This window comes from Physeter macrocephalus, chromosome 18 (assembly GCF_002837175.3).
Source record: "Physeter macrocephalus isolate SW-GA chromosome 18, ASM283717v5, whole genome shotgun sequence".
Taxonomy (NCBI): Eukaryota; Metazoa; Chordata; class Mammalia; order Artiodactyla; family Physeteridae; genus Physeter; species Physeter macrocephalus.
Window position 1 is genome coordinate 86,386,872 of NC_041231.1, and position 25,974 is coordinate 86,412,845.

General features: G+C 40.9%; 6 non-coding genes across 6 annotated transcripts; all 6 read right to left on the reverse strand.

Moving 5' to 3' along the window:
• Window positions 1-3,175: 3,175 nt before the first annotated feature.
• Window positions 3,176-3,247, reverse strand: TRNAA-CGC (transfer RNA alanine (anticodon CGC)). The gene has a single exon. It is a non-coding gene; the product is annotated as a tRNA-Ala (tRNA).
• Window positions 3,248-7,245: 3,998 nt separating this feature from the next.
• On the reverse strand, window positions 7,246-7,317 carry TRNAA-UGC (transfer RNA alanine (anticodon UGC)). The gene has a single exon. It is a non-coding gene; the product is annotated as a tRNA-Ala (tRNA).
• Window positions 7,318-9,025: 1,708 nt separating this feature from the next.
• On the reverse strand, window positions 9,026-9,099 carry TRNAT-AGU (transfer RNA threonine (anticodon AGU)). The gene has a single exon. It is a non-coding gene; the product is annotated as a tRNA-Thr (tRNA).
• Window positions 9,100-13,685: 4,586 nt separating this feature from the next.
• LOC112064377 (U6 spliceosomal RNA) lies at window positions 13,686-13,797 on the reverse strand. The gene has a single exon (XR_002891491.1). It is a non-coding gene; the product is annotated as a U6 spliceosomal RNA (small nuclear RNA).
• Window positions 13,798-14,273: 476 nt separating this feature from the next.
• Window positions 14,274-14,346, reverse strand: TRNAF-GAA (transfer RNA phenylalanine (anticodon GAA)). The gene has a single exon. It is a non-coding gene; the product is annotated as a tRNA-Phe (tRNA).
• A 5,291-nt stretch (window positions 14,347-19,637) lies between these two features.
• On the reverse strand, window positions 19,638-19,709 carry TRNAA-AGC (transfer RNA alanine (anticodon AGC)). Its single transcript has one exon. It is a non-coding gene; the product is annotated as a tRNA-Ala (tRNA).
• Window positions 19,710-25,974: the final 6,265 nt, after the last annotated feature.

Below are 25,974 nucleotides of genomic sequence, written 5' to 3' on the forward strand. Positions count from 1 at the left end.
ACTCCTCCCACCTCCCACCCCGTCTTCCTCTCAGCTGGTTCGTGTCAATGGACAGGCTGCGGGCTCCAGAGGAAATTTTCCTTCTCCTTTTCCTTTCCCCACTCGCCCCTGCGCTTTCACCGCACACCGAACCTTGGTTGGGCAGCAAAAGGTCGGTCCAATCACCAACCACGGAGCGCTGTGTTCCCAGGTTTTTCTCGGTGAAGGAGTGTTTAAGATACTGTCCATGGGAAAGACGCTTCTCACGAATCTCAGAGGCTTCCAAAATCCGTAGTTGAAAAAGTTATTTCCGGTGTTGGAAAGAGCAGCTAGTCTCTCTCAAAGCCAGACTCGGGCAAAAAGCGTTGCGCCTTCCTGTGGCACAAAGGCTTTTAAGCCCGCTTCCCTTAGGAGGAAGATAACCTTCTGGTTTCCTGCATCCCTAGAGGGAGCAGAGGAGACAGAGGCAACGCGGGCGCAAATTACCTCCCGGGCCAACCAAATAGTGGGCATCGTAAAGACCTAGTCTCAAGCCTTCTTTCGCCCTTTCCTCTTTTAGTTCCTCCTCCCCAACCGCAGCCACCTGCTTCCTCCCCCCCCCATCCACTTTCTTCATCACCTGCTGCTTCACCTTCTCCTTCACTTTCCCTTCCTGCCTCTCCTTTCATTCCTTTTCACCGCTTCCTCCAGGCTAGTCGTTTCCCAGCAGCTCACTTCAGTTCCCGCAGCTACACTTTCTTGATTAACAGTTCTCAAACCTGGATGATCAACAAAATCATCTGGGGAGGCATTTCCATCCTATAGCTCTCCACCCCCCCATCCCATCCCGTGATTCTGAGTGCACTCAGGAGCTACAAGGTAGAAATGGGCATACGTATATTTATAAAGTTATCCGACGGCTCCCCAGGTTCGGGAACATGGCATTCTAGTCTAAAACCTTTTATCTCTGTGTTCGTGAGTCGCTTCAGGCTGCCTATATTATTCACCAAGTGACTTTTAAAAGTCGTTTCGCCTCTAAGCGCCCATTTCAGCGACTTTCCAGAGCCAACTAAGCCTCATTCGGGCTTTTTTTTTTTTTTTTGAAGGGGAGGAATGGAAGAGTTGATATATATGTAATTGATTCCGATATTCAGGAAAATACAGATTTCCCACTCGTGAGAAAAAATAAAAGAGAAGACACAATGATTTAGGATTACTCCTAAAACTCACCTTCGGTCCCCACAGATTTTGGCAACAGGAGGAAAGTGTCTATTCCCTGCATCTCTGTGATGGCTTGAGCATCGGGTTGGAGTGGGAAGGTTGTTATAAAAGTTTAATTTGCTTCGCCGTTCTTGCTCAGCCTCCGAAGTGTCTCCCTTAAGCGTCATTGTGGATCTCAGAAACAGAACTGCACAGTCCCCAAGACAAAGCCACAGAGGTGCAGGGCTCCAGAGTTTGGAGTTTCGCTGGGCTCCAGAGTTTGCTAGAGTGACCTGTTTTCTCTGTCCAGCTGGATCTAAATTCCTCAGGGAACTTCTCAGGTTCTGCTCCTTTGCACCCTTGTTCTAGCATTTCCAGCTGGGGTTGACAGCCAGGAGCATTGGAGGTGCAGGGCCCCCCGATGTGATGATGTGGGATCTGCCTTCTGGTGGAGGCCACCGGGAGAAGCAGCAACGCATTCAGAGTTCCAGCCTGGAGCCACTTGAGTTAACATGGGCTATGCATGGCCATGGCTGAGGCTTCACAGCCCTAGGGCTTAGATACTCCCTTCTCCTGGAAAAACGGATCCAAAATATGTATTCCCTCATGGGTTACAGTGGCCAGAGTACTGTTCTTTATGGGGACTTCTTATGTCTCATGGCTTTTGACAGCTGCCTGAGAGATTCCCTAAGGCAGAAGGAGGGCTCCATGCTAAATACAGTGAGGCTGTAAAGAGCAAAAGGAATAATGTCCTGAGAATCCGTGTTTGGCAAAATGGAAAGAGGTGGTCTAAGCTGTTTTTCACTGCTTTGTCTACTCTCCCACGTCAGAAGTCTAGAGAATGAGAGTCAAAGAGAAGGAAAACTCATTCACTTAATCTTTGCCCTGAAATGGTTTAGACAGCAGCTTGACAACAACATACTTGGTTGGAGACAGCCCAGAGATGGCCCTGGTAGGAAGGGAGCTTAGTGGCTTGGCTGGTTTGAGCATCTGTCCAGGGTTGAGTCCCAGAGGAACCTGAGCTTGTGACTGATCCCTGCTTTCTTGTGATCTTGAAGGAACTAGGAGAAACATGATTTTAGTTTCTCCAAATGAGGGAAAATAGATGTCATTTAAAAAATTTTGACTTCACGTCTTAAAACATCCTTTTCAAATACAAAAGTTATCATGCAAAGGTTTTGGTAAAGAAAAATGGAACAGTTTTTGTGCATTCACCCAACACTCGACTTGCACAGAGAACAAAGTGCAGAGCAATGATATTCTGTAGTTTGTACTGATTCTTAAACAAGTTGTTTCTGTTTGTCATTTCTGTTTGCTTGTTTTGTCTTGTTTTGTTAAATACAAGCAAATTATATATCTATTCTTACTTCCACCCAAACACCTTTGGCCACATCTTCCTCTGGGACATCAGTGTGGTGTTACATGAGGTGTTGTTAATTCATTTAATGATTTAAGAACAGAAAAGTGAAGTTCAGCGAGGAAATGTAGAACGTAAGGAATCTAAATCCGCTGTTTGCAGGGTTTCTGAGATTTACTTCAGCTAGGTGTTTTGGTTGAGGGGATGGTGGGGAGTTAGTGGGTGTCTTTCCAGTATATATTTTGTGTAAATTTCCTATGGAAGTTGATTTAACATGGAATAAAAATGACTGTGCTGCCCAAACCTAGGATCTAACCTTTAAAATCCGTTGGTCGCTTGCTCATCTAAGTTATTTCGGCGAGCGTGATCTAGCTCTTCAGTCTTCCAAATCATGTTTTAAACGTTCGCGTGGCAAAGGCTTTGCTAAATGTCACCTTACCTTGGGCAAATATCCACCCACTCACTCACCAAAAAATACTTGGGGTCTGTGCCCTGCACCTCCGTTGCTTATCTCGGATTCCCTGCTCCGAGGCCCGTGGAGTAGAAATGGTATAATATCGAAGGGAATCCATTGGACTACATATTTTTTAAAATGGGAGCAGAGGAAACGTGGCAAAATTATGACAAAAATGAAAGGGGCGGATGAGGAAAAAACCCGGATGGAGGAGCCAGGGGTTGAACCCGGGACCTCGTGCATGCGAAGCATGCGCTCTACCACTGAGCTACACCCCCTGCTCCAGACGCTCCTTGGGGATCATTTTTAAAATACTACTTTTATTTTGAGATTGGCTTTATTTTCTGATGGAGAAAATCCACTGGGTTCAATTCCACCATTTGTGAAATTACTAAACTGGATATTGTCTAGCGGCTTCACTCAGGTTACAGTCCGACTGACACAGTCTCTGATTCTAGGACTTTCCTACTTCTGTTAGCCTGCTGCAAGGTCCACTCAGAAGAAACTACGTGAAAATTACTTTCTTTCGCCTGGAAAAGTCACGGATTTCCAACACAAATCTCCAGCAGTACTGGCTCAGATGAAGTGCTTTTCAGTCCAGAGGCAGCCGAATTGAACTCCACACCAGGGTGGGTCGGGTGACGGCCATCAAACATCCTTTCTCCAGCTGATACTCATTGTTTGCTCAAGCATCACCACATGTTCTGAGATTGTCTTCAGTTCTCGTTCCACATCCCCCCACCTCTTGAGGGTTATGTCTACAAAGGATTTCAGGGGGGAAAAAATTCTTTAGTTCTATCAACTAAAAAACATCTAAAGTTCTATCAACTTAAAAAAAAAAAAAGAAAAAAGCTGTCATGGGAATTCCCTTGGTGGTCCAGTGGTTAGGACTTCAGGCTTTCGCTGCCGAGGACGCAGTTTCAGGTCGGGGAGTTAGGATCCCGCAAGCCACACAGCACAGCAAAAGAAAAGAAAAAGAAAAAGAAAAAAGAAAAGAAAAGAAAAAAGTGACATTTTTCTAGACTGGGGGAATGAAAGGACAAACACAGGGCAGCGAAACAAGATTGGGGAACCTAGCAAACTGTCAAACTGCTTTCCCTAAAGGAACCCATTATCACAGTGGAAAAACCTGCAATTCTTCAGAACGTGAAAATTCGACGAGGTCCTGGGGAGCTCAAAGCTGATAGTATTGGCCGCGTGGGAAAGAGAGAGGTAATAGCTCTTTTCTCACTGGGATGCTTTCAGCTTTGTGTAAGGCCAACGATCTCCATGAGTCCAAAGCCCTAAACGATACTTCTTTATCATGTTCTTCATATGGTATTGATGGAAGTAATCCAGGAAGCTTTTCATTTAATGGCTTGACAATACCGGCCATAAGTGTTTATTGGTGAAGGCAGGGACGACTGAAGGCACTCAATTCCAATTCTTCTTGCCTTAACCCTCTAAGCCCTTTTCTTGAGAAAGTGAATTCAGAAGCATTTGTATTAGGGTGACATGTTACAGGAAGGAGAATTTGTTTTGACACAAACTGTGGGCTTTTCAAATCATGGGGAGGGAATCCTGATTTTAGTCCAGCCTTTTAGAGCTCTTCCAACTAAGCTATGTTGACCAAATCTCTACTGTCATCAGCACTAATAATTTTCTCCACTTTCAAGTTTGGAAAGCAAAGCAATCCTTGAGAGATGTTGTTCCCTTTTCCCCTCACTTTGAGAAAGTTGGTGTTTGATATCCTGCCACATTTGGTAATTAGTTTCAACTACTAGCAACAAGGGAGTGGGAAGGGAGTGGGAGGAGAGAAAATCAGTGGGTAGGTTTTCTGTTCCTCAGTCTCCAGTCTTTTAATTGACACAGGCAGAGCCGAGAACACAAAGGAATCCGTTAACAAAAATTGACTATGAGCCTCTTTTCCTTTCCTTTGTATCTTTTTCTTTCCTTTTCCTGGGTAAACTGTGATATGGAGCAAAAGGGAGCATGGGATCACTCTCTTATTTTTTCTTATCTTACTTGTGCTGATGCAGTTAGGTTGGTAGATGCCAGAGTCATAGAGTTGAAATAGATCAGCTTAAAGGCAATCTTTTGGGTAATGGATTTACTTTGGATGTGAGCAGGGGAAAAAAATGACAAAAGAATTTTTTTTAATGGGGAAATTTGGATGTGTTCTTGAAATACAGTATTCGTGAGGAAAGGGAAAAGCAATAATGGAGTCCAAGATTACCTGGATTCTCCTGCATGCTTAGCTTATGCTCTACCAGTGAGCTACACAACCAGAGAGACCCTATACTTCAGTAAATCTATAACTGATGATTGCCCTGCTTCTTACTGAGGAGTCATTTTTCCTCTTCCCCTACACTGTTTCCAACTTTTATTTGGAAGCCAGATGGAACTTGGCTTTCTTCTAGGAAGGTCTTTAGAGCATGTTAGGGTGTTCCTTCACTTCTCACATCCTGCCATTGGCTTCGACTAGCTTCTGAAAAGCAAGACATTGAGGGGCAAATCCAGGGCAGCAATAGAATGAGAAAGTCATAAATGTATACAATCCAGTGATGTTTTGCTCTGTCTTAATCTAGACTGAAAGACAACTTCGGAGGTGCTTTCAAGGGTCCGCTAGACAAATAAAACAGTGAATTGAGTGACGAAAGGCAAGGGAGAAATTTGATGTAACATGGTATAATAACACAGGATTTGGACTCTTACTGGAGTCCAATGCTTAGTACTTAGGAAGACTTACAGGTAGATTGGATTATGCAGACCGTGATGCCTTTCGCAAAGCTAATAAAAACAGGGGAAGTGGTGGGAATTCTGTTTGTTGTTGTTATTGGTTTGTTGATTTATTTTTGCGTTGGGAGCATAAGGCGGGATAATAAAGGGGTAACGTTGAGTTTGGGTTTCGGTATGACATATTTTAAATGCCTACAAGATAGCCTCTTGAGGATGTCTACCTACACACATTATAACCTGAATCTGGAATTCTGTGGACATCTCTGAACCTCAAGTTTGGACATGTATGTGGCTAGGAGTAGAAAGCCTCCGAAGAGTAGGTAGAGTGAGAACTTAAAGTTATGCATTCAGACGTGTAGGTAACGGGACTTCCCTGGCGGCCCAGGGGTTAAGACTCGGTGTTTCTGCTGCAGGAGTCAGGGGTTCAGTCCCTCGTCGTGGGATTAAAATGCTGCGTGGCGTGGCCAAAAAAAAAAAAAAGAGAGAGAGAGAGACGAATAGATAAGGTTATTGTTAGGGCTTGTGAAAAACAAAGAAATGAGATTGCTCCTAGGCTGATCTCATTCTTCTTTGATTTATACTGGTTATTGTTATGGTCCTAAAGTTTCCTTAGAAGACCAATAAAAGTCCCATTTTCTGCCATCAGCTTCCACGTAAAGTGATTATCTCTGCAGAAATTGCAGATCTCTTAACCTGTCTGTAAAAAGAAACAGCATCAATTGCACCAGTCCCCAAAAGACAACCTTTGAGCAGAAATACTGTCCACGGGGTCTGGTTTATTGAAAAGGAGCGTCTCCTGCCTCCACCGTACCCACTTGCTGCTGAGCATCTGCTTCTCATCGTTTTGAGAATTCAGTGGAAAGGATGGGAAGGAAACAAAGAGATGGCTGACTTTTTAGAAACCAAGACCTCTCCATTACTTGAATTTATCTGAAAGTCAAGTGTTCTCTAGGGCAGGGGATGAACATCACTTTGTCTCCAAAATTAAAGCAGGTTGGTGGTGGGGCTTGCTTTATTTTGTCTTTTTCCGGGCTCTTACTGGAGAAACAGAAGTCCTTGTTCGAATTCATGTGTTCTAGTCCAGGTATGTGATAAAAGTTCATGAATAGTTGTGTGTCTAAGGCATTTGGTTTGCAGTTCAAAGTGTTTTTCCAGGGACAGTTGGAATCCTGCTCACAGCACCCTAATTTTTCACGTGGCTACTGTCTTTAGGATTAGTTATTCTGCCCAAAGAAATTGCACACAGGTTTCTTTCTTTTTCTTTTTTCCCGTCTTACTTTGGATCTTCCTTCTCTTAAGTAGTATTGTAAAATGGTAGTTCAGGTGAAAAAGCTGGTTAAATTGGGGACATTCGCGGATGTGGAATAAGCCTGTTCTTTCTTTTTTTTTTTTTCCTTCTCTTGTTTATTCCTTCTGCTGTCCCAGCAATCATGTTTACTTTCCATGTGAGCAGGGGGAAAAAAGTGACGAAAAGTGGAAAAGTAAGAGAGCAGATTCCGCGGGACTGAAGGAATGTAAAAATATAAAATATATTGGAGACCAGAAAACGAAGCGCTCTTGGAGGTGCCGGGGATTGAACCCGGGGCCTCATACATGCAAAGCACGCGCTCTACCACTGAGCTACACCCCCTAGTAGCGATGGCCTCTTTTTTCAGTATATTAGGAAATATGCCAATTTTCTGTATTCTTTGGGAAAGCTATTTTCTTTTGTCAGAAAATTTATTCTGTTAACTCCACTATTTCTACAGTTTTTAAATTAGACTTTTTTGGTGGATGGCTATGCTCAAGAATAGTAAATTCTAAACCCCAATTTTTACCTTTCCTGCTCGTGGTTTCTGCTCAGCCGGGTCAGTCCTCTCCAAGACCTTCTCATCTGGGCCAAAAGACAGAGTAGATGGAAGAGCATAAAAGAAAGGAAATCATCAGCTTTCATCATCACTCGAAATCATCAGCAGGAAACAGAAAACTGATCCCACGTTCACAAAAAGTAATCTGTTTCTCAGCATCTTTGAAGATTATGCAAGAACGAACAAAAAGAAGAAAAAATAAGGGACTCTAAGAAATTAAATTTTTTTTTTCTGTAATTTTCTGAGCTGTGTCGGAGTAGTAGAGAGGCTTTCCAATGAATCCCTATTACTTCTCTTCTCTCTCCTCCTACCATCCCACATTGCCAGGAATTGGATGCAAGCACCATACATGGAAGACATTCCAAACTTTTTGGGGTGGGTAAATATATTGGACAATTAGACAGCAACACTTGCGGAGTCTGAAACCTTCTAAAAACGGGTTGAAAACAATCTCAGTTTTGAAAAATGTGTCAGAGAAACTTATTCTTAAGGAGCCGAAATAGTTCAGCTGGGGGAGCGTTAGACTGAAGATGGAAAGGGTCCCTGGTTCAATCCCGGGTTTCGGCAAGCTGAGTGTTTCAACTTACAGCCGGTGGGAAAAGCAATTTTAGCAACCCACGCGACCTAGTCCTTGAAACGCCAATCTTTGAATTGAGGTCTTGTAACTGATGTCACGTGAGCAAAGGAAGTGTCCGGTATTCTTTGCTTCTCCAGTATGCGTTGCGATTGCAGTGCCCTGTGAATTTTGAATTTTGATTCATCTTTAATGAATAGTAAAATTCGTTCTTATAGTTTACGATGCTATTTTCCCTTAATAATAATGACATCAAATAGCAAATTAAGAAATACCATAACAGGTCGAGAGAGCGAGGAAGAAAAAAAGCTAAATTTACGTTTTATTATCTTTACCGGCATCTTTCCCTGTTTTTTGGGTAAGGGACCCTACATTTTCATTTTGCTCTGGTCCCGTACATTATGCAGCCGGCCCTGACCAACATTAAATCGACATTCTATGCTTTCACAAATTTCTTGGGCTAATTACATCTACCTCCACACCCACTCTCAGTCTTCCCACACACCTATCATTGAATTATAATCTCGAGCACTGGCGAGTTTCGTATTAAAATCCACGCCCAGAGTCTACAATCCCTCTCTGAATTTCAATTCGTTGTTCTTAATCCTTTACATGAAATTAGGATTGGGATACCTGAGATAACATTGCAAGGAAAATCCCAAGGGAAGATGTGGTTTGTATTTCCAAAAGGAAACATTAAGAAAATAGGCAGTACACTAAAATCAGTCCTGCTCTTTGCTTTCTTAATATAGTCCTGCGTTGTGCGGATGTAACAAAATCAGTTCCATTTTGTTTCCAAAGCCTTAGGAAACTACCTATTAACGGGTGGCTGGTAGGCTGCTGGTAGGCAAAACCCCGCCAAAGTCGAATTTTAAGAGAGCAAAAGACGCACTCGGAGAGACAGGTCACACCTAGAGAGGCCCCGCTGGGATTCGAACCCAGGATCTCCTGTTTACTAGACAGGCGCTTTAACCAACTAAGCCACGGAGCCCAGGCTGCAAGTTCATTTCCGTTTTCTTCTGTCAGAGAATACTTTTGTATTGATGTATTTCAGAATGGGGCCTGAGATGGGAACCATATATTCATCTCTTTTTAATAATAAGTCATCTTTTCGTGGACTTTCATACCCTTGGCTTTTGACTGGGGTCAGAGCCACCCAAACAACGAATAACAGCTTTGACCCAAGCGTTATTCATCTGTCTTTTTTTCCTTTCACTCTGCATGACCTCACTGTATTTGGCGTGGAGCCTCGATACTGCCTCAGGGAAACTCAGGCAGAAAAGTTCAAGCAAGATAGAAAGGCAGGGACTATGCGTAGATTTCCTCAGAAAGCACTGGGACGCTGACTTTGGTAAACTGCAAGGAGATCAATATTCCGAGTGGACCATTTTCTCCAGGAGACGAAACTAGCAAAACCGGTTATAAAGGCCTCAAAATCTACCTCGTCCACCTGTGGTCAGGGTTACCTCCACCTCTCCGTGCTGGCGCTTGAGAGTCCCCACGCTTCGCCGCGGGCATCTGGGTTGGTTGCTCCTTCTCTGGAAAAGGCCCTGCGCTACCAGGCGTTTCCCACATCTTTACACCGGTATCCCTGCCCCTCCACTGCTCCTGACTGGCAGAAACTTCGAAGAGGAAAATAAAGTTGCCTCAGGAAATAAAGGTCCAGTTGGAGAGAGGACACAAAACCGCCAGGAGCTAAATGAAGACGAGACAAGGCAAGACAGTCCCTGCTCGCAAATCTCTTGGCCCAGCAGGTGATCGGGAACCCTGCGGCGGGATCCTAAAGACCTGGTTCTGAAAACCTCAGAATAGACCGTCCCATCAAATACTGCGACTGTGTTAAGCAGTCCTCTACCAAAAGAAGACAACAGGAGGGCGATGATACATGGCTTGGGGACATGACCTGAAAATGAAAAGCAAATTAACTTTTTGTCACACCCTTCATGCAACTGAACAAGTCCCCAAACCTTAAAACCAATGAAGCTCAAAGTAGACGCTATTGCCTTTAGCCAAATTTTGACCTGTCAGTCAACCCAGATACGAATTTAAGATTTTTTTTTTAATTTTAAGGTAATCCTAAATCATTTCATCTTCTGCCTTACTTTGAAGTTTCATTCCGACCTCTCTTACCGGTGTGAGCTCCTATCTTCCTGAGGACAGAAATAACATAACTAACTCTCCAGTTCCTCTGTACCACAGGTCAGTTCCCCTCTCTGCCCATTAACAAGACAGAAACTCAACTGGCTCTGGGGATGTCACTGGAAATATATATGAAAATATATCAATATTTCTTAATATACACTTAATATATTAAATTAAAATGTAAATATATTAACATTAATGTTATGATAAATAGCAAAGTCAACCACAAGCAACCTTCCAAGGTAGAGAGAAAAACGTACATAAATGCTGTAGATGAATGTCAGTAGTACCCAGACCTGGGGAGTGGCTTAAGAACTTGATGAAAGTATAGATTCCTGGGCCCACCACACGACTCCTAAATGAATTAAAAATAAGGCAGGAATCTTTATAATTTAAAATCTTCTTCAGATTTTACAGGTGGCCAGCCAGGTTAGAGAACCACCATTGGTCTAGAAAGTTAAGTGAGTGGAAGTAAGACAATCTGGTGACACACTTCATCTGGAAGTGGTGGTTAGGGAGGGACAGGGGTGGGAAGAATGATTCCTGGGTTCTTGAAGAAAGGTAGGCAACCGAGGTTGAGGGATTTACCATAGTAACTCACTTTTTAAAATAATCAGGCTTGGCTTAGAAACAATAGTAATGAGACAGTTTTAAAAAAGAATTATAAAATTTTGGGCAGGGGGAAAATGAGGATTATTTGCACATGATAAAAAGACAATAAAATAATGAGCTTTGATTCCAAAAGTTTAACGCTGACTTCCTTGGAAAGTAACCACCAGTCTTCAAAGCTTGTCAATGGTTCCATAAAACTCCTTTTATTTTGGGTCTGTTACCCAGATACCAGATTCTAATATTGTCAGTAGGGTGTTACAGTTCATTCTGTTGGCATCTTCCTTATCTGGCCAAAGAATTATCAATGATAAAAAAAAGCTAGCTGATTTGTTGTCTTAAAATTTTGTAACAGAAAGGTTAGTTTTCAACAGTTTAATGCCACGACATGAATGCATGAACTCAACCCCATTGGGCATCCTGGAGTGGAGCCCCATCTATGCTGAGTCAGAAGTTCCGGCTGTTGCGCATGCACTATCACATTCTGAGATTGTTCTCAGTTCTTACTACACACTTCATCTTGTGAGTTTTGTTCCAAACAGCATCAGAACAAAACTTCAGAAATGCACCTACTCTTCATTTTCGTTTGAAGGAGGGCAGTTTTTAAGAACAGCAGAGTAAGAGTAGTAGAGAGAACAAAGCCCTCACATTCCTTTCCCTCTGAGAATGCAATGACTGACAGGAAAGACTGGCACAGAAATTCGAAAGAATAAAATTAAATAGCTGAAACCTCTGAGATGGGATCACTTTTGTCTATGCAGCTGATGATGGCCATTTTTCCCCCAAAGCCTTTCAACTTTAGCTGCTGGCTTCTCCAGTGTTTTCTGTGTGATTTTCTGACATGTACCTGGCAGGGTTTCCTTAATATATTTATATATGATGACAAAGCATGGAATTTCGATCCGCCCCCCACCCCCATTTCAACCCCCTAGACAAATTCACTTCAAAGACGGAGGAGGGTGTCTGTGGTCAGGAAGCTTCTACATGCGAACTGGGAAAGAATTATTGACTGAACATGACCATCACCACCATACTATGGGAGCAGATACGGGTACTCTTATGCTAAAGGATCTCTCAATCTAGCTATTTCAGTCACACTAGAAAACTCTGCTCTCACTGATTCAAATACTCATTTTAACGAGTTGAGGTTTGGATAACAACAGCATTCTTATGAGAAGTGGATTTATTGTGCAACGTCTACCCATGCAGATAGAACTGAGATCTGTAGACTTCAAAGTCTGGTGACTGCACTGAGTTGCCCTCAGTGGAGCCTAGAAGATAAGGAGGGAGTGGAAGAAAATTAGTGGGCAGGCTTTCTGCTCCTCAGAAACCTGTCTCTCAAGAAAGGCACAGCTGAGAAAATAGGAGTAGGAAGTTGTGCATGGTCCTCTTATTTTTTTCTCTTCCCATTCTTCCCCCTCCCCCCATCCTCAATTATTTTTGCAAATGAATCATTTACTGTCTTGTGAATGTGCATTTGGTATGTTTACTGCCCTGGGTGAACAGTATCTTCCTTTGTTATCCCACTCCACCCAGCCTTCCTTGTTCTGACACAATTAGGTTCGGTAATGGACTCCAAAGCCCTTGGAGTAGAAATGCTTGAGTGCTTAAAGCAACCAACTAAATTAGATAAGTAGGCTCCCTTGAATGTGAGCAGGAAAAGATGAGTAGAGAAATGCAAAAGCAAAAGTAAGAAAAAACCAAAAAAAAAAAAAAGAGAAAAAGAGAAGAGGTTTTGACATGGTCAGGAAAATGCAGCTGTGAAGTGCGAGCATGGAGATATGGAAGATTAAACCTAGGACTTCTCCCATGCTCTGTAATCTCGCCACAACTCTGCTACATCCACCCAGACATGTGGCTGCTGAGAAAAAGTTTTTGACTAATTACCTTCCTTTTCTGGATGTCTCCGAGGATCTAATAGTTGGCAGAAGAGTTTAGTCTGTTCAGCTCCTTTATTTTGTGAAGCTCCTACTCTGAATCTGGTCTTGCAGCTACATCAAGAGAAGGGGCACTACAGCCCAGATGAAAAGACACTTGGTCTTCCCAAAGTTAGCCGGCTCTGAGGTCTGCTTGCCAAGGGACAACCTGAGTAGCAGTTCCATCCACCCAAAGAGAGAAGCCCATTACGGAACCTACCCTTGTATCTTCAAATGCTCACTCCTTCAACTTTCTTCCCCTCTGCTTATACAGATGGCAAGAACAATGAAAAACATAATGCAGAGGGATGTGAGGAAGAGTAGCATGCTTCCTCGAGAATTTAACTGCATGTGGGGCAATTAGAGACAACGGATGGATTCATAATACTTACGGGGAAATGAACCACCTCCGTTCCAGCAGTATGGTCTGCAAACCTTGCAGTGACATTTTCTAGTGGATGCTACAGCTCTGGTTCTTAAAGACACAGAAGACAGAAAGAAAGGAGGAGGAAAACAAAGTATTCCTGAGAGCTAGCTATTATAGAGTTTTTTCAAATGGAGTTTTCTCTGCAATGAAGAGAATGTAGAGGAGATTTCCACTAGGACAAGATCTACCAAATGAATTAGTTGTTTATATGTGCAGTACCTAGATCTATAAGTTTGGGTAGTTCGCTAGTTAAGCTTTCAAATTTTTAGCTGGGGAAACAACGTTCGAATCCCTAGCAGTTTAGTATTGCAATGTTCGCGCTTGTTCTGTGGTTATTGGGGAAGGCGGGGCAGCCGGGATATGACTCCAGTTATTTTTAACTGGCAGAAAACAACTGAAATCTTGCCTGCTCTTAAAGTTCTGAGTATTTGCAATGGGATCCTTTACCCTAGTGGCTGGTAAACTATTGCCTGCGAGCTAAGAATGATTTTGGAACGTTTCACGAATTTGCGTGTCATCCTTGCGCAATGGGTCATGCTCACCTTCTCTGTATCTTTCCAATTTTAGTATATGTGCTGCCGAAATATGTGAGCACCTTTTTTTATTTTAAAAGGTTGAAAAATAAAACGAAGAATAGTATTTCGTGACACGTGAAGTTTATATGAAATTCAAATTTCGGTGTCCATATATAAAGTTTTATTCGAACACAGCAACCTCATTTATTTACACATCATCAATGGCTGCTGTCGGGCTACAACAGAAAGTACTTATGACAGAGACGGTACGTGGCAGCTTTTTCCCTTCCCACTGCTGCCGTGCGCAGTAGACATCGCAGTGACTCAGTGATCGTTCCTCGTTTTTCAGTGTCGCACACATAATATTTTATTATTTTTTTTAAAGTAGCGGTGCTTACACGTCATTTAAAAACAATAAACGTGGGTCTCAACTGCGAGCTCCTGCATGGCTGAACTATGGCCACAGCATTGTGCTTATTGTGCGATCAGGCTTTAACATACTAAAGGAGTGTGGTGTATCGTGAGCATCATTTCGGATTCACTAAAATGCTGAGTTTGCCGAAGCCCGGGATTGAACCAGGGACCTTTAGATCTTCAGTCTAACGCTCTCCCAACTGAGCTACTTCGGCTAACTGAGAATACAGTTTCTTGACTTTTCTTTTTAATATTTAGATTATTTTCAACTTCGGTCTTTGGAAGGTTTCTTAAGTATAGCTATCTAGTTGGCCAATATATTTGCCCACCCAGGAAGACTTGGAATACATTGTCTTCCATGTATGCCAGTTGGATCCAATTCCTGGCAGCGCGGGATGGACAGGTATAAAGCAGATTTTAAAGAGAGATGATAATGAGGGATTCAGTGGTAAGCCTTTCTGCTCCCCTGCATCCTGTCACTTGACCCAGGACACTGTTCAGAAAGTAAGGGAACTTAAAGGCAATATTTTTGGGGATCCCTTATTTATCTCTTCTTTTTGATCCCTCCTCTCTCACAATCTCCAAAAATGCTGAGATGTGGAATCCAATAACGCTATAAATTTGCTAAAAGAATGCAATATACAGCTTCATTACCAGAATGCAATATACAGGTTCATTACCAGTGTATATACAGGTTCATAAACACTCGTCACAGTACTCCAACTGGCAGGACAGCAACTGTCACAAAAATTAGAAATTTTGAAATGGCATATCTCATTGCAACAGAATTTCTTCACACATCCAAAAATGTTTTTAATGAGGATGAGGTTGCAACCAAGTCATTCTATAATTGGCTCCTCTGTAAGTCGTGCAAGGAAACCATTTATCACGGAGAAGAGTGTTGACTTGTAGTAGCCAAGGAAGTACATCCAGGGAGTTCCCTGGTGGCCTAAGGGTTAGGAATCCAGGTTTTCACTGTTGTAGTCCGGGGTTCAATACCTGGTCAGGGAACTGAGACCCTACAAGCCACAGGGTGTGGCCAAAATATTTTTAAAAATTCTAGAGAAAAGAAATCTAAGACCCCGCTGATTGAGCCTTGAGGACATCAGGAGCAACATCGAGTTGATTTTAAAAATAAGACAAATGATCTGGCATCATTTTCTTTGACTCTTGATGAGTCAGTCTAACAGATGTTGCTGACATTATTCAGTAGTTTATTCAAGGAGTCAATGTCAGTTTGAAGTGACTGAAGAAATAACCTACATGAATAGTCTACATGGAAAAACTCCAGGTGAGACTATTTTGTGAGAAGTTGAACAAAGAGCAATTCATTACAACCTGCCACAATATGTTTTCAACTGGTGGTGGTAAAATTATGAAGGGAACAGAAAAAGACTTAGTTGAACAAATTTTAAAACTTGTGAGAAAGGTAAGCCTAGAGGACCTCTTTGAATTTTGGAGGCAATATAGAGTCTTCCAGACCTAATAATGTGATGGTCTTAACAAGTAGCCTGGAAAGCTACCAGTTTTATTTAAAGCCCAGAACAAGAGAAAGTTCTGCAATAGGTCCAGGCTGTACGAAAGCTACGCTATCACTTTACCTGTATGACCCAGCAGAGTACTCAAATGTCTATGTAAGACAGAGATGGTATTTGGAGTTTTTGGCATTCTTCTATTAGTGAATCACAGGACAAACCTTTGGGATTTGGTGCAAAACTATGACATCCTCCTCAATTTTTATTCTCTTGTTAAAAAATCATTTTTGGTCTATGTTATGAGAGAGAATAAATGCTTGGGCATGAGTCACTATGAGACTTGAGCTTCCAATCGTGACCTACTTGTTCTCTAATTCATCTAGCCATGAAGTTGTGCATGCACAGCATCATTTCATTATTAAGTATAAACAGAATATATGAGCAGGGCCGACACACATGAGTCATTTGCATGGAAAAGTGGCTTATATTCCCATGGCTCCTACACTTGGTACTTTCTCTCTATCTCTTCAACCCCCATTCATAGCCTCATAGTGAGTTCCCTGTAACTGAGGAAGAAAAAAAAAACAAAACAGTACTGGTTTATTAGTAATTCTGCACCTGGCACCACACATGTGTAAGCAGCTACCATAGCACCTGAAGGCCAGTGGTGAAGGTAAATCCCCCCAGTGGGCATGACTTCGCGCAGGGCACGCGATTGTTCATTTTACTTGGAAGGACAGATAGAGCATAGGCATCCACATTAATTCATGACAAGTGACTAATAGTTTGGCTGGATGATTAGTACTTGGAGAGAAAATTGCTGAAAAGTGATGACAGAGAGGTCTGGGAAAGAAACAGAGGGATAGGTTTTACTAAATGGTCAGACGGATAGATTACTAAATAATCTAAGGATTATTTTCAATGTAGATGCTCTCCAAAGAGCAACCTCCTAAGAGGGGGATCTTAATAGGCAGTTGGACAAGAAGACCCATTCTCTTGATGTTTGGAAGCTTCTCCTTAGCCATCACTGTCCTTGTCCAATGGGATTATGAAAATAGTGGCCACGGTGACAGAAATGGAAGTCATATATAGCTCAGTAACATAGACTTCTGTACACCAAAATAGAGCAGATTGAAACCACTGCAAAATGACTAAACTACCAACATACTTAAAACATAAGTAACATTAACATCATAAAATGAAATAAATTCAAAATAAAAAGAGTTCTTTGAAAGGAAGATTGAATTAAAAGGTCAATAGTAGTAGATGTTTAATATTTTTCATAATTTCATTAGTGATCCAAGGGATTTTTATAAAATGGCACTTCATTTAAAAAACTATGACTGCCAAGGCATTATGAAAGGTTGCATCAAAGATACTAGCTTGAACCTGTTGCATGAATATATGGCAAAATAAAATAAAAATAAAGTGATTCAGTATTGAGATCAAGGAATATCAAGAAAGAAGTTTCGACATTAAGAAGAAATTGGATTGTTATACCTGAATCTTTATGACCTTACTTTTCTTCTCCTTTCAGTTTTCAGTATTCTAATCTCAGTGGTGAACTAATCCTTCATTTAAGAATGCTTAATATTGTTCTTTCTGGAGCCCTTAACATATGGACCTTCCAGACAAAGGCAAAACTCTACCAGTGATCGTATGCCAGTTGCAAGGGTATTTTGTCAGTAAGGAAAATGAGAAGGCTCGGGTAGTTATTAAAATGTCCAGTGATGTTCAGGTATTTTCTTCATGTCACCAGGTTAATAAAGTAGTGAAATAAAGATCGCCTAATGTCAAATAGAGTCTCATACATATACACCATACATAGCACATTGACACACACACAGTAGAGAAGTTCTTCCTTTATGGGTCATTTCACAGTGTCTTGTGACTGACAATACGCACCCCTCCCCCCAATGCACAGACACACAAAGAAAATCTCAAAGTAGGAATGAATTCAAAACGTGTTGCTAAGTAGTGTGTTGAAATTTCTTACCCTCCAACATTCCTAGATTTTTCCAAGTAAACTTCAGATTTTCATATTTAAATCTGTAAATTAAATCACAACCAGAATAGATCAGTTAACAAAGCAGAGTTGATTATGACAGTTCCATTTGGATTCCAAGGTTGGAAAAAACAAAACAAAAGCGAAAATTTCTTTATAAGAAAAGGGGATATATTTGAAATCTGGGAAACCAGCTTATTTTGCTGGCACCCTCATGATTATGTGTGTGTGTATTCAAAACAGAACAACAGCTAAAACGCTGAAATCATTGATGATAGTGAGGGTAATTAAGGTTGAGAAGCCTGAGCCAGAGACTAAATTCTGCAGTGAAGGGGAAGGAAATGACGATGGGGGAATGACAGGAACAGGGGAAAATAGAGCGCCAGAGGAAGGTATGTTAGGAAGGTTTGCATATCTGTGTGAGGACGCTCCAGGGAGGATCTGTAAGCTGCAACTGACTTCTCTACCGGAAGGGAAAATGTCTTTAATACAATTCAATTATACTGCAGATTTCAAGAACGGGATCCTAGAACATGTTTGGCTGAATCACCAGATACAAGGGATGGGCAGACGTAGTGGGTCTCAAGTCTCTCTGAGAGAGTGGAAGGAGTGTCTTCCGTGTAGAACCCGACTTCACAATGGCACGGAGTAGCTTGGTGGGGCGCTTCGTTTATGAGACATTTACCTTGGGCGGAGTGCGCCCCCTAGAGTGCATGTAGGTTAATTTCAGAGAACTACTGGAGATTTTGCGCGTCTAGTCAGCCAAATTTATAAGGTAAGAGAGATGCAATGTTCCCAAACTGCTGAAATGAAACTTTTACAATGGCCAATCACTTTATGTGACTTGGCTTCTTGAAAGTGGCCAATTGTTTGCAACAAACAGTAAACTAACACATATCAAACCATTCACCTCTTCTGTGACCAAGAATAGCCTTTCTCTTTCCCTCAAACCTCTTGCTTTGCATTCAGGTCTCCCTCTACAACATTTTCCCCTGGTTTAGGTGAGACACAAAACCTTTTTTACTTCATAAACTGGATTGTATAATCAAATTCATGTTGATTCATCAAAATCATTGTTATTAATAGGATCACGAAGTTAAACTACTTGTAGGAAAAGGTGGAATCGTCCCACAAGTACCAAGCAACTATACCAAATCTCTGGAGACCAGTGTCCTAAATCTGTGTTCTTTGCTATTTCCATAAGTGCTTAGGACTCCAGCTGTGTATCTCCTTTAGCAGCCTTTTCAAGAGGTGTTGCTCTCCCAAGCATACCCAGAGTGAGAGTTCAGGACAAGTAGAAGGAGAAAAGATACTCTTCTTACTTCTTTCCTTTTGGGATCCAAACAGGACAGGACAGGCCAGCAAGTCTGTGTGGTGAATGAGTATCTCCTGCCTTCTCAGCTCAAACCTGGCACTGGTGAACATCCACTCTCAAGCTTTTAAGAGAGGGCAAGGACTCCAGAGAGTGGCTTGCTTCTTTGGCTGGAGCGTTCTCTCCTATAGCTGTCACCATGGCCAGCTTCATGTGTCTGTGACCAGTGCATTTCAGAGAGCCTTGTGGCCAGCAAATTATGCAGCCAGTCTGTCCTACATCTCACTACCGGAGACTCCTGTGCTCTTCATGCCAGAGAATGAAATTTGTTCCCCACAGTACTAGAGCCGGTTGACTTCAGATTTTCTAGCCTCTTAATTTTAAACTTTCTCCAAATCCAGGGAAAACCCATTTGAACTGATTCCTGATGCTAGTTTGATGAAAGATGAGGTGGGGCCATGGTCAAAGTGATTTTCCTGCTCTCAGAACTCTAATTTTCCCCAGTAGCTAATTTTTGTGTAGTACAGACTTTCGCCAACATAGGAGTGACTGCTCAGTGACTAGAGTGGATGGCTTTTAAAGGTAGACAAATAAGTTTGAGCAAATCAGCATGAATTACGAGTGACGAAGAAGTTTCAACACGTAAGAAAACCAGGGAATAAGAAGAAAGCCAACGACCAAAGAAGCACTGAACAAGATGTAAGATGTTCTGGCTGGAGGTGCCAGGGATCGAACCTGGGGCCTCGTGCATGCTAAGCACGCGCTCTACCACTGAGCTACACCCCCTCACACTTTTGTTAATTTGGCTGAAGAAAATTTAATGGCAATATCTATCTGCATTGCTTTTTTTGCGAACTTGAAATTGTTAGCACAAAGATCCTTTATGTACAACTCCATTATTTCTGAAACTCCTTTCTTTCATTCTCTTTCGCGGTGACATGAGGAGAAAAGCAACTTCATGCTAGGCAGAAAGTCACCGTTCCTAGGACCGATTCACGCTTGTCAACCTACCCCCAAAGACCCGTCTACACAAAACTTGAATAGAGGAAGGCAAAGAAGAGCCCTTTCCTGACCCTGTCTCCCGGAAGAGCCTAGAATCAATGACACTCAAAGAACAATGAGAGGAACTAGTTCCATATCTTAATTTCTTAATACAGATTTCCACTAGAAGGAACCAAAGCTCCTGGAAGAACTTGTTGTCACCAGAGGGCTGGGACAGGAAAAGTACAAGATGAGCCTAGAATATCTTTCTGAGCCAGTATGTAAGAAAGTACTCAAAGATAATTGAGCACAGTATTTATGAGTCAAATCTTGGAAACACTGAGCATTAAAATGAGTAATAAACAAAAAGAATATAGTCTGGATGGATAAAATAAGAATACTTGAGTTCAGACTGGTAAGAAAGGGAAGAGAAAGAAAGAAAAAAGGAAATGAAAGAGAAAGACAAGAAGGAAGGAAGGAAAAGAAAGTTTACCCTACGCAGTATGCCAATTATTGTGTGGAAGAAATGACAGCATCATCATTTTCCACTGTCCTGTGATGACTGATTCAGGCAAAATTCATCAATCAGTGCCCAAGCTATGGGTGACAGTTTGATAAAGAAAGATGTATTTATCAAAGTGTATTTATCCTCACATATTTCTTATGAAAATGGTAACTTGACCATTAAAAACTCAGCAAAGAAAACCTTACCCCAAATTATCAGATTACCTTCATCATAATGGGGACACTGACATCATGTACCTCTGATGAGATAAACTGAGAAGGACACAGCAACACTCCTATTGTATTCTGACCAAAATGCATCATCATCTGAATCTAATCAGGCAGTCAAACCGAAATTGAAACACATTATACAAACCAACTCTAACATGCTCTTTAAAAATGTCAATGAATGAAAATGTCATGAAAGACAAAGAAAAGTTGAGAAATGGTCCCAAACTAAAGGAGACTAAAAATACATTAACATAAATGAAATGTGTCAGCCTGGAGAGGTCCTGGATTCGGGAAAAAAAAAAATGGAGTAAAGGATAGTATCGGGACAATTAGCAAAATTTGAGTATGAGGGATATAGTTTTGTATCAGTATTAAATTCTCTACATTTGACAATTTTACTGTGCTTACATAAGGGAGTGCCCTGAAAGAATACAATGAAGTATGCTGGGGTAAAAGGATATGTTTGCCAACACTGTCAAATGGTTTAGGAAAAAATTTGTGTGGAGAGAGAGAGCAAGAGAGAGAAAAAGAGAACCAATGAATGTGGCAAAATGTTACAATAGATGAATCTGGATATGTAAGAGAGTTTTTGCAACTGTATTTTATGTTTGAAATTATCTCCAAAAAAAGTTTTAAATATTCCTCCTTTTTACAACTTCCTTCCTCATTGTGCCAAAATGCTGCCAGAAAGACATAAAAGGTAACGCATAATGATTTAAACCATAGTGCTGTGTGTGCTACCTCTGGGGCTTTAGACCTTGATGGGGAGATGGGAATGAATTTACAATATCTGACCCAAATGCGGAGGAGGGAAGATGAAGAACACTTCGTGTTGGCATAGGATTTTGGTGGGTGCATTCTCTTTGACTCTTCCTTTAGGTAAACAGGAAACAAGTTCCCTTTAACCTAAGTGAAGTAGCCTGAAAGTGTTTGTTCCACGTTAAGACTTGGCTTGTTTTTTCTAAGCATGTCAAGGTTTGTAGAATCTCTCACTGCTCTTTCTTTCGAAACAAGACAAACAGTACATAGGAGGGCATGGGTGCAGCTGAGTTTTTGGTTTTGGCAAATAGTCACTGGTATTTGTGGCTCTAAAGAGAGCAGTAAGAAATCACATTTTCTTGACCCCGTTGTAGCTGTGAGGAGACCCTTTTGTTTTAGAAATGGAATCTGCTGACAGTTTTGAGCTTCTGTACCTAAGATTTGTCTGGAGTGACTATTTGTTAGCACATTGGGTTTATAAAGCAAAAGAAAGGATAAAAAATATAGGTTAGGCAGAAACCTAAATTTTTTGAATTGCAGAGATTTTCATAACAAAATGTCTTTAATTCTGGATAATTTGATAGAAAATTAAACTTTCAATTTGATGGTTCAGGATTTAGGTCTCGTTTTAGAGCCCGGTAGTTTTTTGTTTATTTGTTTGTTTCCCTTACTTAGATATGAGCCAAGACTAGTACAAACCAGCTTTGTTCTGGAGAATCTTGTCCATGCATTTACCCTCCTCACATGCAGCTCTTGGCTCAACAGGAATATGAAGAGCTAGAAACCAGAGTAACATCTATTGACTTGCAGCGGTTTATTCTGTTCTACTGTAGGGATATTGTTGATTTAAGGAAGGTTCCTTACAACATTAAAAAAGAAACTTAAGTATTGCTTTTAAGGTTACAAATTTAGAGAAATGTAGAAAGTAACTAGGGAGGAAAAGATATGGCCTGTAAACTGGAAAATGCTGGTAAGATTTTTATTTTACAAATCATTGATAAATTAGAAATTTGAACAACTTCTTCCTAGACAAGATGATTGACTGGATTACTGGGTGTGAGTGAGGAGGTGGCCAGCATCAAAGGATCCCTAACTTTTTCTCTGAGGATGGTAAGAATGGTTATGGTGTCTGTCAAAGAACTTGAGGACTTCCAGAACTTCAGTTTGAATTGAGAGGCCAGTGGCTCAAACAGATTACTCAGACACTTGTTGAATTAAAGTTCTAAAATCTCATGTATTTTGGCTAGAGTGAGACTCCATACATTCATTGTGAGTTCATTCATAGAAAAATCTAGAGCCATTTTGTGATCATCAATGTTGCCTAAAAGACTGGTGAGCTAGAAGACACAGGAAACCACAAAATCTTGAAAATAGGGCAATTATCTCTTGATTTCTGTCATGGCTCCATTGTTTGAATAGGCAGGAAGCTCTGGCAGGAGCAACTTTTTTTTCCAGAGCACACCAGGAACTGATATCACCTTCTCTGCCTTCTAGGATATGGTGGGAGAAAAGTTGAGAGAACAAAAATGTGGCCCATGTTTTTAGTAGGATGATGTTTCCTTTAGTTGAAATTACCTCAGAGTTCCATGTTCTTCGCTATAGAGAACATACATTGTTTTACCCCTCAAACTAGAGGAATTGGGGTGGGTATTCCCACTTTTTTCTTGTTTAATGCCCTTTAATTTATTGGTTTCAAACTTTTCCCAAATCTAGGAACAAGTGCACTTGAACTGAATCAAGATGCCTTTTCCCACTGTGTGATAGATGATGAACATCATTTACTGCCAGGTGTAGGAAAGTTTGAGTTTTGAGCATTGAAACTTGTTGAGTTTCCCAAGGGCAAGTTGAAATCCTGCTCACAGAACCCTAGGTTGAGTTCAGACTGTGGCCAATATGACACATTTATTTTTTCATACTTTCAAAAAAAAGGTACTTGTTTAACGTAGCTAAGGGTAAGAAGTGGATAATAGTAGTAACAATGGGTTACATTAAATGATTATATCACCTCCTTGATAAACAGACTCCCTAAGGCATGAAGTAATTACTTGGCCACTAGTTCACAGCCAACATGTAACAGGGCAAGTTTCAATGCCAGGCAGATTTCCTTTAGAAAACCTACTCCAGGTCTTTTCTTTAGAGATGGAAATCCTGAAGTCAAAAGACCACTTGAGATTAGTGGCTTTTGGATTTATTCCTCTTTGAAAATGTCATTATCACTCACAGGGAAAGAAGTGGTGCTACATAATCACATAATGTTGAGCAGTTTTCAATTCTTTGGGGAAATTGGGAAGAGAGAAACAAATGAACTCATAATACTCACCAGGAAATAAAATACCTTAAGTCCAGCAATGTGGTCTGCAAACCCTGCTGTGACATTTTGTAGGGGACGCTACAGCTCTGGTTTTGGACACCTAAAGGAATGGAAGACAGAAAAGAAGGAGGAAAACAAAGTAATTCTGAGAGCTAGTGATTACAGTATCACTTTCAAATGGAATTTTCTCTGCAATAAAGAGAATGTAAAGGAGATTTGCAACTAGGATAATATCTACCAAATGAATTAGCTGAATGTATGTCCAGTAACTAGATTTATAGATTTGGGTAGCTCACTAGGTAAACTTTTGGAGTTTTTAAACCGGGGAAACAAACTTTGAATCCCTAGGGGCTCAGGTCCTTCTGTTCGAATTTATTCTCCAGTTATTTCTAACTGGCAAAAGGCTACTGAAAGCTTACCTGTTCTTAAAGTTTGAGTATTTACAAGTTCTGAGACCCTATACTTTGTGGTTGGTAAACTATTGCCTGTGAGCTAAGAATGGTTTGGGAAAGTTAAAAGGTTGAAAAAATAAAACAAAAAAGAGTATTAGTTGACATGTGAAGTTTATATGAAATTCGAGTTTCAGTGCCCATATATATAAAGTTTTATTCGAACACAGCCACTTCATTCATTTACATACACATTGGCTGTGGCTGCTTTTGGGCTACAACAGAGAGTGGTTGCAACAGAGATGGTACGTGTCACCCTTTCCCTTCCCACTTCTGCTGTGCGCACTACGCATCACAGTGACTCAGTGACCGTTCCCCAAGTTTTTCAATGTCACGTGCATAATATTTTATTATTTCTAAAAATCAGCCGTGCTTACTGCTCACAGGGTATTAATATGTTGGAGCACTATGTAAACTCAAAGAAATCATAAAATGCATGTATTACCTTGGTTAAAAACAAACCCAAAACCATTTGAAAACAGTCAGAGTGTGCTTCAGCTGTGAGCTCCTTTATGGCTGAACTATGGCACAGCTTTTAACATGCTAATGGAATACAGTGTATTTTTCTCTTCTTCTTGATTCTTCCTCTCTTACAATCTCCAAAACTGCTGAGAAATGGAATCCAATAACGCTATAAATTTGCAAAAACTATATATACTTACTGTACGTATATACAGTAACGCCCCTACATAGGAATCTTCAAGTTGCAAACTTTCAAAAATGTGAACATGCGGTCCATCAACATCAGGCATGAGTGAAACTGCAGCTTGCCCTCCGTCTCCTGTTGCTGACAATCCTTCAGCTCTTCCATCTCCCACCTCCTCTCCCCCTCCAGTCAGTACCTCTTCTTGCCTGTGCACTAGATGCCAGCCCCTGTATGCCAGCTGTTATACTGTACTACTGTTCTAAGATTAAAAATTTTTTGTGTGTTTTTTAATGTATTATTTGTGTGAAAAGTATTATAAGCCTATTACAGTACAGTACTATATAGCCGATTGTGTTAGTGGCGTACCTAGGCTAACTTTGTTGGACTTACGAACAAATTGGACTTATGAACTCACTCTTGGAACAGAACTCATTCATATACATGAACGTTACCAAACTAAAAACTCATCACGATATTCTCAACTGACAGGAAAGCTGTCACAAAAATTGGAAAATTTAAAATGGCATATATCTCATTACAACAGACTTTCTTCACACAAAAAATCAATAGTTAAATTTTTAATTTTTATTTATTTTTAATTTTAAAATGTTTACACAATTTTAAAGGTTACTTTCCATTTACAGTTATTACAAAATATTGGCTTTGTTCCCCTTGAGCCTATCTTACACCCAAGTTTGTTCCTCCCACTCCCCAACCCCTCTATTGCCCTTCCCCTCCACTGGTAACCACTAGTTTGTTCTCTACATCTGTGAGGCAGCATCAGTAGCTGATTTTTAAAAATAAGACAAATGATTTGGCATCGTTTCTTTTGACTCCTGATGAGTCCACAGGTGTTACCAATATTACTCAGTTGTTTATTCAAGGAGTCAGTGCTCATTTGAAATGACTGAAGAAATAACCTGCATGAATAGTCTACATGGAAAACTCTAGGTGAGAATATTTTGTGAGAAGTTGAACAAACAATTCATTACAACCGGAAGTGAAATCTGCTACAATATGTTAGAACTGGTGGCAGGGAAAAAAAAAAAGAAGGCTTAGTTAAACAAGTTTTTAAACTTGTGAAAAATGTAAGCCTGTGGTTTTTTGCAGATACTTGTGGTAAACATTTGAATGTCATAGGCCATTGAACAATGAGATATCAGTGGAATC